This window comes from Cornus florida, unplaced genomic scaffold (assembly GCF_030987335.1).
Source record: "Cornus florida cultivar Cherokee Brave unplaced genomic scaffold, ASM3098733v1 CherokeeBrave_3.0.0_Hap2_Chr01, whole genome shotgun sequence".
In the NCBI taxonomy this organism is placed as follows: domain Eukaryota; kingdom Viridiplantae; phylum Streptophyta; class Magnoliopsida; order Cornales; family Cornaceae; genus Cornus; species Cornus florida.
The window spans coordinates 90,678,447-90,694,466 of NW_026775571.1; the positions used below are offsets into that span (position 1 = coordinate 90,678,447).

Here is a 16,020-nt window from a genome sequence, read left to right on the forward strand (position 1 = left end):
TCCCCCACATGAATGGAAATTTGCGTAAAATGTAAAAGATGATCATACAGACACTAGAGAGAGTATAATCGGAAAGTTACTGCATCAGGATAGGTAGTTTTTGGCTTTGAACCTTCCCTAGTGTATTGCTATCGGATTTACTGGCTAACTAGTGAACGCAATGTCTTGAACTGTTCAGCCGTTTGTGTAAACTAAGACAATAACAAACATACAGTACCTTTCCTCACAAAGTTGGTCATATTGTTGTGTTCATTTTGGCCCTGAACAACTCCTGGTATTCAATGAGTGCTCCAGAAAACTTAGCCTTTATAGTTCTCATAAAAGCAGCCCCACTCCACACTCATATAGGTGACTTCTTATTAAGAGTATCCTACCATACCCCACTTGAATTTTCAAGGTATAAGAGTCATTAAAAACGTAGCTTATCCTAATCTTCGCTGTAGGTAGCACTGTCTCATCATAGAAATGGGCAAAAGATTTACTTCCCAGTGTTTCTGGTGAGTCACTCAGAATTTCTGTTGTCCCTTTGAACCTAGATCTTGGGATCTCCAGTCAACTAGGTTGGGTTTCCATTAAGGTGACTCGTTAGCTTTCTGCTTTTAATCCCATTCCCTTCGATGATCTGTACAATTGCTCTCTAGTACAACCCTCAATTTTATATATGGCCACAAAGTTGTGTTTAGAAATAATACACTTTGCAGAGATTTCTCCAGGTGAGAGCAACTGTATACTTTGTGCCCTAAAATTACTTATTGTTAGCAATATCATTTTCTTTAGTGGCACAGGTGTAGACTTACATTGAAATGTCCTCTAGGTGAAGTCTATTGACTTTCCTATTTGATTTATTCAAAGTTTCTAACTTTGAGTTATATTAAGAATATACAACGACACTTTTAATATAAAAGACATATCCACTCTTGGATTTGAAGTCTTTAATATCCCATATCCAAATTGCATCACTGTTACACCTCCAATTTAGTTAGATATCTCGATCTATGCAATATTGGATTTAGGGTGTATCTCAACTACCCAATTTATTATTTTTCAGTGCACTACAAGAAAAAAGGGCTTCTACGAGGGGCCAAAAATGCCGTGGAATCTCATTCACGGCGCATTCTAGGCCCTCGTGTATGAGGGTTCCGTAAATACTCAATTTTTTTTACGAGAAAAAATCTATCTCGTACAAAGTTTTCTACGTCGAATTGTAAGTACCCGTAAATAATCTCACGAGGTACCGTCGCATGCCGTAGAAAAGTTTTCTACGACGAGTTGTAACTACTCGTAAATAATTTCACGAGGTACAGAAGTATGTCGTAGAAAACTTTTCTAAGGCAAATTTTAACTACCCGTAAATAATCTCACGAGGCGTTGAAGTATGCCGCAGAAAACTTTTCTACGGCAAATTTTAGGTACCCGTAAATAATATAAACCATTCTCACAACTTGCCATGTATGCCGTAGAAAAGTTATTTAGGAAGATTTTCACTTATTTAAGGGATTTCAAGCTCCCCGTAAATAATATATATATATATAAAGCACCCTCAATTAATGTCAGTTAATCATCCACTACCTATAATTCACATCACTTTCAGCTATAATTCAATTCAAAAAACATACATATTCTATTAAATATATCAAAAGAATTAAAACATTTTTACAATTCATCATTTATTAATGTGCCAAAACAATTCAACATTTACAATGTTCCAAAACAGGAAATAAATCCATTTGTCAAGAAAATCATCAATTTCTTAACACTTCTGTTAAAAAATTGATAAACCTTCTAACACTTGAGTTTCAGTCTGCACTTGTTAAAAAACCACCTCACTGTACAAAATCCAAGGAAGTAGCTGCAAAATCCACAATACAAAATCCAAGGAAGCAGCTGCATCACATAAGTCTCAAATTCAGAATGCTAATAAAAAAGAGAAATAACAAGATTATCATTTATAAATCAAACACAAACATTTTGCTAAGAATTTCTTCCTTAAATCTGCAAAAATATTTGAAGCAGATAATTTTCCTTAATTGAATACTAGATTTTTGCAAGGATGTATGAGAACAGAAAATATCATAATTTCTTTATATTCATGAATACTACAATATCATAATATGTAATCTCTTTATTTCATGATTATGAACAAATCTGAAACATTGTAGGTTTTTGGTGCAACAATTATGAGCAAATCTGAAACAAATTCATCATATTCTTCTAATAATTCCCTCAGAGTTCTACTACAACCTAGAAAATACTCATATCTTGAATATTCGTTTGTACAAAAGATAATTAAATAGAATGAGGTGGTTAATTTGATTTCTCACTTTTTAACAAAATGGCAATGAATAAACTAATCAGTCCCGTCTAAATTCTAAACAGAGAGGTGGAGCCCTGGAATTTCTCTTTTACAGAGTGTAGTGGGTGGAAGGGAGAGAGTTTGCTGCTTTGAAACAGAGAGGTGGAGCCCTAAAATTTCTATTTTACAGAGAGTGTAGTCCATGCAGGTCCTTAATGACATGCAAGAAGTCAGGTTAATATGCTTTGAAACAGACAGTTGGGGCCCTATAATCTCTCTTTTGATAGCTTGTCCCAATAAACTTTCAAAATATAATAGTTTTTCAGAAGACCTTTTGAGGCTTTAGAACACTTGTAAATTATCTTATATTCACAAAGCACAAATATGAATATTTTAAATTTCTATGTCATTCCTTATAAATTGTCTTATCATTTTGTAAGCAAAACTAACCACTTAGCTCTCTTTTGCCACATAATCCATTAAAAAGAGCACATAAACACAACATCCAGAATGTCAATTATATATATCCGCAAAGGTCTGCTTTCTCTTAAAAAATTAACCTAAATTGAATATTAGAACTACTTAACAACTGATTTTCTTTGTTTTGTTGTTTGGATCTATAATATTCGGTCTACACTTCACAAATCTGCATATGGTTTCATTTGATCAATGATGGCAAATCTTTTAGCATAATTTCAGTCCATTGGAAGGTAGAAATTTAGTTTGAGAACAAAATCTGTAATTATGTTCACATGTTTCATAAGCAAAGTAACCTAAGTTATGGTAGCAAGTTTTCCAAGTCCAACTAACCTAAATATTTTTTCAACATCTACGCTATGTTAACAAGTCTTTTACATGTTAAGTATCCATGGATCAATAGAACCAACCATATATAACAAAGCAATTACCCTCCAGAGAGGGCATGTGAAGTGTTATTTTAAAGGTTTTAGTATGATATTTTTTTAGTCTAAATCCTTTTAGATGTGGGATGCAACATACTTGTGCGCTCAGGAATGATTTTTCATGATAAGGCCTGATTAAAATAAATTATAATTCTGGGATAGGTTCTCATTATCTCTGATGATATGTGGTATGTCTGCTCATTAGTATAGGGTCATAAATAATTAGAATATGGAGAAGTCATTCTCCAATTTACCTACAAATATTGCTTTCCTAGGATTGAAATTTTTTAAATTTAGTTATTACATAAAATGTTATGAATTTATTTAAAGGTATAAACAACATATCAACAACTTCTCCTCCACAACAATCAATCAAAACCGCCACATACGATGATCCCATACTCCCATGCTTTCAACATTTTAAAACAAGAAATAAAAATGGGCTCCACACAGGCCGATGTACCAATAAGGTAATAAAGTTTAAGATACACCGCAAAATTGGTCACTTAAAGGCACGTGACCCCCCTAAGTATAGTATAAAAAAGCATTACTGTGCAATCATAAAAGAAGCATAATATTTGACCTTTGTTGTAGACTGGAATCATAGAAATTCTGATTCTTCTGCTTCTAATGAACTGGTGATAATCAATCCTGTCAGGAAAAAATATTTCAAAAATGTAATGCCAACAAATACATAGATTAAGTAAGAAACATTAGGGGAAAAGAGTAATGCTAATAATTCTGTTCTTTTTATTCATATCCACTTGCCAATAATTCACTTATTTTTATTCATATCCACATAATATAATTAACACAGCTTTTAACTCTATGTAGTTTTTGTAAAGACCCGGAACCATAGGATATGATAAAACATAGTTTAGAAAATTGTCCTTTTCAATTTCCAAAAAAGTCATGTCCAATAAATCCTTACTTTTAAACTTCTAATGCCACTACATCTCTTTCACTCACAAAGATATCAAGCATGGATGGGTTGGACAACAGCTGTAAGAGTGAGAAAGAGCAAGAAAATGGAGGAAAATGATGGTAACTTTATTTGAAGTGACAAAAGAAGTTAAAAGAATGCAAACATTTCAACAAATTGGTTATCACCAAACTCAAACATGCATACTCACCTTTGAAGTATTCTGACTTATAGTCACTCCATTAAAGAAATATAATAAACTACCAATTTGTTACAGAGTTGCTTTCTTTAGGCCATTTAAATACAGGCTATATATAGTGTCACTGATCATGTTAGGTTTTGCAATGATACTCCAACAACGCTAGAAGCTATACTATGTACAAGTGATCTAGTTATATAACCAACCATCTTTATTTTATTTCAAACACTTGTATCATGGTATAAAATAGAATAATTTTATATAGGTGCAAAAAATTTTCTATATTGAGGAAGAGATTTAATTAGCATTCTTCAAGTCGTAATCAAACAGATGATCATAATCAACAACCCCAGAAAAATGTTTAATTTTCTATTGCTTTCACAATATATATATATATATATATATATATATATTGAACAACATTTGTGATTGGTAACATTATTTATATTCTATGGTCATTGTTCTGGTTACATTGCAGTTAGTGATATATTCTATTTCTAGATAAATGTTGGCATATTCAATTGACGGTGGTTTTAAACAATTAAATTAAATTTACTAGCCATGAGTATTGTGGTCCAAAGATAAGAGTTAAATTCTGTACAACGACATATTCCATCCCACTTAATCGTTAATGATTAAACAAGATCTCCAAGCAAGATTTTCATTAATACTATATATAATGGGATTCCATATCAAAAAAAAAATATTATTGTTTCTTTCTTCTTTTTTTAATTGACAGGTATTAAAATAAAGTTTCTATATGCATGAAACATGAAGTAATATTAAGATTCTCTCTCTATATATATACACACATATATATGGATGAGAATTGAGGTCAATGTACATAAGATTCTTTTAAGGTTGGGGATGCTTTAGATATAATTATGGTCTGAAATTTATTTACATATGGAAACAGTTAATGCACACTTTTTTTAGAAACAAATTAAGAAATAATTATATCCTCTTAATAATTTGTACCCTCCAATTACTTACAGAACCTATAATTTATAGATAAAATTAGTACTATTTAAGATAAATATATATTTTATTAGTCACAAGTACTGTGTCTAAAAACTTTATTGAATATAGTAGGTTCCGATCTTGCTTTTTCCTAAGCTTGATTATATTTTGAAGATCCAATGGAAAAAGAAATATATTTATTATACTAAGATTCTTTTAGTTTTAGTAGATCACCCTAATTTGTTATGTTTTACAAACTTTTGTTCATCATACAATTACAGCAACATTGTATGATTTAGAGAAAGCCTATTTGACCTAATATGGAGAAAGCCTATTTGACCTAATACAATCACATAAGGTGCTGGTTGAATAAAAAATTGTCTGCCTGGGTTTTCATATACAAGGTTCAAATCAAACTTTTCTTGCAAATTAAGAAGACTCTAATAAGCTTAGATATATAATACTGTATATGTTTTTAAACAACTTTACCAAACTTCTCGTAGGAGAAGATTGCCTTGAAATAAATATATTACATATTAGTTCTCCTCCTCACTTTATTTCAGTTTTTCATTATGGTTGCCCCTAGTTTATCCACAAGTAAATTCATGTGCTAAAAATTAACAATAAATTAGTCAAAAACATATCATTATGGTTAAGATTTTTTTGTCTCAACTATCAAACCTGTTATAACTATAGCAACAAATGACAGAGCAGTGGAAGTTACTTACCAAGCCCCTGACATATTTGCAATCTTCCAGTCATTTCTGAGAATTCAGGACTGCACTCTTTAGTTCAGGTAACCACTTCTCTATTATATTTTTCTCTTGTTCAGCAGCCAAACTCAAACAACTTCTTGTCCTGGAAGAGGTAGTCAATGAACATCAAGCAAAACCATACAATGTCTGACTTAACAAATTGAAAATATAAAGAATTAAACAACATAGGAAAAGGGGAACCCAATGAGTTGGTTTTGTGTTTGTACCTGTGAGTGTGCATATGGTGGCAGTTGTGAAGGATAGGGGTATTTGTTATGAACCCCTTTGCAGAATGTCTCAAAACAGAGGTGGCTTTCTTTTTGTAGCCTGGGGTAGAAAAATGTTCAGCATAAACATGAGTTGAAGTTTCATCTGATATACATTAAATCCTCACTTTCAAATTGAAGTATTCTTAAAAATTGGATTAAAAGAGTCAAATAATAAACCTGCAAGTGACTTTTCAAGTGGTAAAGTGTCAGTCCCCTCATATTCATTATCTGCAAGATAGCCTTTGGTGTGGCCTCTGCAAAGGTATTGCAAAAATGTGAGAAACATCGAGCTGCCAATTAAATATATAATTAACATAAATTTAAAAAAAAATTAAATAAATAAAAATTGGTATAGTTTTGCTCGCGCACAAACACATTACAAAACATAAAAATGCATTGAAGTACTATATATATTGTTGAATTGCTGAAACAACACTTTTATTGCTAAGATTATTAGTCAAGGATCAAACTAGATTTAAGATTTTGATCTTCAAAAGCATAGAATTAAATAGGTTTGGACATGATTCTCAATTTCTCTATGGGAAAATGATGATGATTAGACAAATGCAGCAAGAATAAATTGATGATGTTAGACAAAAGCAGCAAACTAGCGATCTACAGATTAGATACCTAAAACTCACTCACAATACACAATTAAACAATCGGAACAAATGGATCAAATTCCAGTTGCTACACAAGCAAACAAATATCTTCCTGACCACATCAAAATTTGAAATCGCATCAAAAGCATGTCAAGCGAATATACATATGAATTTAAAACACACATACAAATCTACTAGGTCAATCCAGAGCCTATAATTCAATACATAACAGAAGATCCAAAATCATCTACCGGTACTAGTGCATCTGAAAAGAAAAATACATATCCACTGCACAGATGAATCTAATCGTACAAAAATAACACTATAGACGCACAAATCAGCTCAAAACAACAGATCTGTACATATATATAATAAATTTCAACATATGAATATACACAGTCATAGGAACAAAAAAAAATTTCAGATTCAAATAAAGAACAATACGAAAATCTATAGAAACCCTAGGAGATGCTGAGAAAGAGAAGCAGAGAGAACCGACCTTTCGCAGATGAAGAAGAATCGAAGACTCGAAAAACTCTCTCGCTAGCCGACCTTCGGAGGAGAGAGAGAGTGTTTTGCAGAGCGAGAGAGTGAATGAAAGGCGAGAGTAGCCTCTTAAGGTTGGGGCAGTAGGCGAGACCTGTGATGGAAGGAGAGAGAGCGGCTGAAGGAGTTAGGGGCTATTGCAAAATGAAACGGGAAAGTGGAATAAATTGTTAATTGGCGGCCCTAAAAAACGACGTAGTTTAGGGCCCAAATATTACAAATCAACGGGGGAAAAAATGGAGGGAAGGGAAAAAAAAATGGAGGGAAGGGAAAAAGCGAAAAGCTCATTTACGGGGCAAAAAAGGCGCCTTAAATATGAAAACTTTTATTGTTTATTTACGGAGCAAAAAAGGCACCGTAGATGTGAAATTTATCCACTTATTTACGGGGCAAAAAATGTGCCTTAGATGTGAAAACTTATTTACGAAGCAAAAAAGGCGCTGTAGATGTGAAAACTTTTATTGCTTATTTACGGAGCAAAAAAAGCGCCGTAGATGTGAAATTTATCCACGAGCTGTTTAATACACCGTAATTTCATCTTATCAACGAGGAACATTTATCCCGATAAAGGTATACAAATATGCCGTAAATGTATCTAAATATTCACGGGCTCTTTAATACGCCGTAAAAATATTTTTCTACGACGATTCTATAAAATCCTCGTGAAAACATGTCCTATTACGAGTGTTCTTTTAGAAACTCCGTAAATGGTGGTAATCACGACGCAAAATAAAGAAGCCCTGTAAACACTATGTCGTAAAAACCCACTTTTCTTGTAGTGGTGATCCGATCTTGGATTGAAAATGTGCAATTAAACACAGTTATTAAGATGCCTTGCAATCTCAACCAATGATATACTTTGACTAGTATTTATATTTGAGATTTACATCTACAAAAGTTAGCTAGGCTTTTGTTATCATAACTAGTATTATCTTAATCTCACTCTATTAAGAATATATTATATTATCAGATGTTAAATCTTTCATATCAAATATACCAATCAGTAAATCATTTATATTTTAAGGCATACAATGACTTACGCATCACATTTATGTCATTGTCTCGGTAGTAGCTTTAATCTATTTAAGGACTTATAAGCTTGCACACTTGACTTTTCAACTAGAACAAATAACTCAGCACTTCAACTGAAAAAAGAACTCTTCTAGTTGTTTCATAATATTTTCCTCGTAGGAAATAATATACACTATTGTTATAATAATATAAATGATTTTTGGTTCTATCCTAAAGCTCTTAGGACTTGGAACCCCCCACATTTATAAGTATTTCTGTTAAGATGAGTGACTCGTAACAAATTTCATATATGGATAATATCTCCCCACAACTTTGGGATAATCCTGAAATTTTATCTCTAATGTATTTATTATGATTTTTTAATTATGAAAGTACCATATATTAAATACTTCACCTTTTCTACCTTTTCAAGGTTCCATATTCGCTTCTCAACAAGCATATATAATAGTCTCTAGTGCATATGTACTTACTTTATCTTTAGTATATTCTTATAATAATTCACCGACATTACCGTGAATTAATGCTAAAGATATTAATTACAATGGGCTCTAATTAATATTTGTTTTTACATCTTTTATATTTATAAATTGAGTTATTCATGTTTAGGTTCATGTTAAGTCAGTCATATTAACATGTTATAACCTTTCATGTGTCACACATCATATAACTCAATCATTTAAGCAAATAATTATCTTATTATTTAAGCTTTGGATACAATTACCACAGAGTGAGCACTCACTTCTCAGCTATCATTACTAGTTAAAAGTGAGTTTTTAACTATTATTACTAGCTTAGATTAAGTACACTCTTTTCATATCTCACTACTAGGTTATGATGAGCACCCACTTTTCAGCTATTACCGCTAGCTTGAAGTTAAGTTTGTTTAACTATCAATTCTAGTAGTTTATAACTTTAGTACACACTTATCTAAGTAGTCTACCTTGGTAGTAGAGTAATTTGTTTTGAAGAATATTCTTCAAAAACTACTACTTTACAAGTAGGATTATTCCCTCCTACATGAGCAGATATGATGAATAGCTCAAATAGCTTATGGCTAAAATAGCTACTCATCACCATCGTGTTTTTTACTACCAAGTTGAAAGCTAAAACCAACTAACAGATTTTCCATCTTCCTCTTAGGTTCCGTGCACCTCATTAATCATTTTAGCTTATAGCTAAGCTACTTTGTTTGCAACTCAGTAACATTTTAGCTTTTAGCTAAATTGTACATTAGAGCTAACTAGTTTGATTTAACTTATCTCAGTGTACTAGCTTAGTGTATTCATAACATTTTTCATTAAACTCTTTAGAGTTATCGGAAAATCTTTTCTTATTTAGCCCATTCACAGCTATACATGTCTTAGACACTAGTATAGATCTTTCTCCCTTGACTATTGGAAGAATTGACATACTTAGACTAATCAATTTTTGTCTGTTGTATTAAATACATAAATCAGTCATGAACTCAAACAAAATTAATAATATCACACATTAAATAAGTTATATTGTAAAATTAAATTACTGCGTACACTAAGTAATTCAACTATATATCTCAATATTATAATCTCAAATAATAAACTTTTGTAAAAATAATATTGAACTTGCATAACAATATAGTTTCATATTATATCACATGATTAATTATATCACATAATTAATTTAAGAAAAAAGATTTGTGGCTCATTCTCCAATAAACATACTAGAAAATTAGGACCAAAAGATGTAGACGTTCTAGCCTACAAGAAAATGATATGCACTGATGTTATAACCTATCAAAGGTTTTATATAATGATCCACTCCATCACATAGTATGATATTGTCTACTTTGGGATCAAGCTCGCACGATTTTGTTATTAGGTTTTATCTCAAAAGGCCTCGTACCAATTGGAGATAACACCACTACATAAAATCACTTTACCTTTCCCTTACGTAGGTGGCGTGGGATTGTGCACCTGTAACTTGCTCAATGTGATAACATGTCAGTGCCTCTTGCACCTGCCCACGGCACACCCACCCACAAGGTTGCCACATTATAGGTCTCACTTTAACTTTCTTAGGAGAAAGTACAACCTTAGTTAGACACCCCCACATTTTTAAGAATTTATAGGAAGGTTTTCGACTTTTCCATAATTCATATGGTGTCACATTCTGAGTTAAACCAAAACTTATCAATATAGCATTCATCATTTCTTCGTGAATGATACCATATTCTAAACAAATATCAGCACATGATGTTTTGTATTCACAAATTCTCAACCTCACTTTTGTAATGTTTAAACATTTCTAAGGTTTATCTTTGCTTCATAGCAAATATATATAACAGTATTTTGTACAACTATTGATAAAAGTAACGAAGTACTTTTTTTCACCTCTAGTTGGCATATGTTTAAGGTAATGTCATATACTTCATAATATCATATTACAAAATTAAAATAATTCAACCAATATTGAATTATATATATATAAATAATTCAATAGCCTATTTATATAACATACTTCAATTTCATATAATATTGAACATATCAATATTTAGCATATTATCATATAATAATGTATAAAATATTATTTTATTATATCTCAACTATTAGTATGATATCTACTTATTTTTATTTTAAATAGAAGCATATAATAAAATTTACCTAAGGAACGAATCTGTCTTAAGATTGATAATAAAATATATGTTTCATGTGACATTTAAGATATAACAAATCTTATATTAATATATCATGAGATAATTAACAATATGCTAAGAAATCATTAATTAAATATGCAACTCTATATTTAATTAAATATGCAAAATAAATTAATGAAATAATAATTATAAATAAAGAACCTGGACCGAGGCTAGTATTGGATATTATGTCCTTAAGACAGATTCGTCCCGCTATGGTGCTAACGGACTCAGTGGCGTCTATCTCCCAGGATACAACGGTCTACATCCACCAGTAGCAGCACTACAAACTCGTGGATACGACGAACCTTCTCCGTGTAATACTCTCTCTGACTAAAAAATGCATCTATGTTATATAAATGCTGAATTGGGTGCAATTCAAATCAAATGGTTCGGACCAATCTTAATATGGCTCGATGAAATTGGATTAGGGTCTAAGTGGTTCGGACCACTTAACCTATGGTTTGAACCCACTTGGGTTGGGTTCAAGTCTAGAGAGGGAGATAGAAGAAAATGAAAATGAACAACTTGTAAATGATCCAAAAGGGAGGTATTTATAGAAACAGAAATGCCTTTTCGGATGGGGTGTATATTTTCATTATTGGACACAACCATTGCAATAGGTTGCAATGGTTCACATGGTGTCTGTTCACCAATAGACACATCAATTCCAATAGGTTGCAATGTGCCTTTTCGAGTGGGTGCAACCATGGGTTATGATAGTTCGGAAAAAGGTGTAACCCTTTGAAAAAACTAAAAAGTGGTTTTTTAATTTAAAAGGTGTAACCCTTTAGAAAAACTAAAATATGGTTTTTTAATTTAAAAAGTGTAACCTTTTAGAAAAACTAAAAAGTAGGTTTTTTAATTCAAAAAACCAAACACCCAAAAAACCCACCCATTTGTGAAACCTATTTAAATAAGCCCAGCCTAAAATTAGGCCCAATCCAAAATTCCAAAAAAGAATAATCTGGACTTTACAATTAAGCCCAAGCCCAAGCCCAAATCCTAAACTCAGCTTATTTAAATTTCAATTTGTTTTAACATTTTTTTCATGTGGGACAAACACTTTCCACATTTTGCATACCCATTTAAGCTTATCAAAACACCACACTTTGGAGTTAATTTCTCATTCACCCGGAAACGGATTTGAGAAAGTAAATATACCACGTTCATCTCCTTACGGAGAGAAATGCGCTCGTCTAGAGATCCGCAAAAAATTATTAGCGGAATCTATTCCAAATCTCATCCAAAGTTTATGTTTTTAATGCCCCCATTTCCAACAACTACGAGTCTATTAATTCTTTGTCGCGAAATTATAGGTGGGAACTACATCGGGTGTTGGTGGTAAACCTGCACTACAAGAAATGGTGCTATTAGGGACAAAAAAAACTGTCCCTATAGGTGCTTAAACTGTCCCCAATACCTTTTTGGGACGGCTGATGCAACTGTCTCTATATGCAGCGTCCTAAAAGGGTTTTAGGGACGGACTAATTGGGACGGAATAAAACTCCGTCCCAATTGAGCATTAGGGACAGTATTTTATTCTGTCCCAATTGAGCATTAGGGACGGAGTTAAATTCCGTCCCAATTGAGCATTAAGGACAGAGCTTTATTCTGTCCCAATTGAGCATTAGGGACAAAGTTTTATTCTATCCCAATTGAGTATTAGGGACGGACTTAAATTCTGTCCCAATTGAGCACTAGGGACAGAGCTTTATTATGTCCCAATTGAGCATTAGGGACGGAATTAAATTGATGTATTTTTTTTTTTTTTTGGCACCTCTGACTCTTTCACACCTGTTCTTATTTCCCATCCACTGTTGACAACCCAAAATTCCTCTACCTTTGATCAGTGATTCAATTCATATCTTCATCCATTCATAATCTGCCTGCTATATATATTCATAATCTGCTTCTACATAAACTAAAGTTAATGTCAACCATTAATTAAAATATATATAGGTTGTTTAAATTACACTTCTAGCAATTCTAAAAACTGTACCAAAAAAACATCATATGTAATCCTAAAAAATTAGTTTCTAATCAAAAACTTTCTTGGCCTTGCACTTGACTTTCTTATACTGCCTTTGGAAGAGGTGCAGCAGATGCCACCTATTTGTGTGCCTAGCTATTAGGAAATGCTATCAAAAACTTAGTTTCTAAACTTCAATGTCTGAAATCATTGATCATGTATTGCAGGCTCGGATTGAAATGGTTGGTACGGATGACCAAATGCCCCAAACATTGGTGGCTGAGGACTATTCAATAGACAGCCAAATGGTCCATAAGTTGAAGGCTGTTGCTGCTACTGTAGGCTACCAGACGAAGGTCGATGCGCGCCAAATTGTGTGAACATAAGCTGAGAAGACATTCTGTTTTGATTCTCCACAAGACTAGCTACAGTTGCCTTCAAATCATTTATGGAATCTTCAGCTCTATCAGCCCTCCTCCTCTCAGCTTCTAATTCTGCCACCAATTCTGCAATATTGGCATTCCTCTTACGTCCTCGTGGAGCTTTCTTTCCATGACCAAACCCACGGAAATAAGTACCCTTTCCTTTTCCAAGACAATTCTCTAATATCTGCTCATCCACTGGAATTGGACTACTAGCATCCACATTAATAAATTCCTTTGATTGGGCAACCATATTATCCTGTATTTTGAAATGTCAATGAAGTAATTTAATAGAGAAATTGATGCAACCTAGATAAGTAATAATTTATATTGTTTTCATCAGGAAAACCAATTTTATTGTGGAATTAAGGCAAAACTGAAGCACTCTTAACTTTAAGGATGATGAGAATTTTAGTTCAAATAATTGAAAAGAGTGATAAGTTTGCTATGCAATGGTAAAAATTCCTCTAGTAACAACATCACTAACACAAAAACAGAGTTACACAAACACAAAGAGGTCAATCATGGCAAAAAAATTAAAGGCCTAAGTCACTGTTTATTTGATTCATGGGTTGTGTCTTTACTAAATATAATATGCAAGGTTCTGCCAAACTACAGGCTACATCTATACCCACTAGTAAACACATTTAAGAGAAAAAAGACCATAATAAATCAAATAGGTAAGCATACCATTATTTGAGAAAATAAAGAATACCATATTCAATTACTTAAATGTTATAAAAAAGAGAATTACAAATAGCAGGACCTAAAGATAAATGGACATAGGACGACATTTTTCATATCTACACAACAAGATGAGAAGAAGACTTTAGAGCATCAAAATTTAAAGCATTATCTCTGAAAGTGAATCAATATTTTTTAATATAATTCCCTCCACATTTTCCAAGTCAGAAATCATTTAGTAATAGCAATTTTCAACTACAACAACTGCAAAAGAAAAAACCTTTTGTTAAGTCTTCCATACAGTTATTAGGCAAGTAAAACCATTGGTTTCATGGGAAAAAAAAAATTGTTTAAATAATATTATTGCATTTTCCTTTTTTAAGAAGAATAGATGAATCAATTATAATTAAAGATAAAAACAATATTAGAATCTTTTTATATCAAACATTGCCAAAGCCCCACATTCAAAACAACCTTGACAATTTCCAAAAGAGCTAAGATCTCAGCCTAAATAGCAATTTGGTGTCATCCAGCATAGAGAACCCAAGTATCTAATTTATCAAAGTGAAAGCTAATTAACAGTCTTGCATTATCCTGAGCTAGAGTATACAGTATATACATATTTGTTGTAAAATGTGAGTGTACTAGAAGACAAGAATGTGTGATGTGTCAATGGGTATTGAGGTCCCTCTATACGCTGGAAAATGTCAGGATAATACTTTTTCTAATGCGATTGGTGGATCTAGCCATCCTTATCCGCTATACTAGGGTTTTTCAGTGTGACAAAAAGTTGGTATAAAGCATCCTTATAGTAGCCTGCAAAAAAGAGAGCCAAGAGAGGAATATTGAGCTGAAATAGGCTGCATTGCAAAAGGGGCTCGAAGCTAAATATAGTGAGTGTTTAATGGGTGATTTCAGGTTTATCCAAGTCTATTTTATTCACTAAAATCCTCATGAAGAAGCTGCAGATGTGTTGAACAGAAAGGAGGGCTTGTGTTGCTGATTTTCTGGTGTAAAAAAGTGATTCAGAGCCTTAACATCTATAAAGGATAGTTCAGAGGTTTGTACAAGTTAAGGCAAGTATATTCTATCTATTTAAAGTTGCAGAAAACCTATTCTTAAGCATATAAGTGCTGTAGCTAAATTTGAGGTCTCATTGTTCTTTATTGTTGCAGATTTTTGGTTTAAGTAACAGAACTGAGTTATTTATATACAAATCATGGTGTGAGTTGATTGTGTACCCTTGGAACATGATTGTGTTGATGATTATAAGCTGTTGAAGTTGGTTTATTTCCTAAAAAGTGGTCAGTGCTTGTTTTGACATCTTAAACCTCATAAGCAAGGGTTTTAAGCTTAATACACTGAGATCACAAAATTAAAATTAAAGTGTTATGCCTCAGTTAGTGTGTTCTACATCAGAGCATATGTGTAATGATGGTTCTAGTTTGTGAGAACTCAATTCAGGCCTGAGATTATACGAAATTCCAGAAATACACTTCAGTCAAGCAATTCTGCAGAAACTGTAGCTGGGTACAGTTTGTGAGCTATTTCTTGAATATTAATTGTTGTGTTCGTGTGGTGGTTAATCTGAGCAAATGTAAGGTGAGGAAACAGAGCCGTGGACCTAAGCTTTCAGAGGTGTCTAGGCAAAATACCAGTTTTACCCCTTAATATTAATGTTAATTCAATGCTGCTGTTTTGAGCCTGCTGTGAGTTTTTCAGTTCTGTTTGTGAGCTGCAAATTGATTACCTTGCTTCTTTAAGAATTTTTTATGCACCAGCAAGTGTATT

General features: G+C 32.6%; 1 long non-coding RNA gene across 1 annotated transcript; it reads right to left on the bottom strand.

Moving 5' to 3' along the window:
* Positions 1-1,597: 1,597 nt before the first annotated feature.
* LOC132306124 (uncharacterized) lies at positions 1,598-7,596 on the bottom strand. Its single transcript, XR_009481826.1, has 6 exons — positions 7,402-7,596; positions 6,478-6,554; positions 6,259-6,358; positions 6,005-6,134; positions 3,779-3,846; positions 1,598-1,884 (listed from the first exon to the last, which is right to left on the bottom strand). It is a non-coding gene; the product is annotated as an uncharacterized LOC132306124 (long non-coding RNA).
* Positions 7,597-16,020: the final 8,424 nt, after the last annotated feature.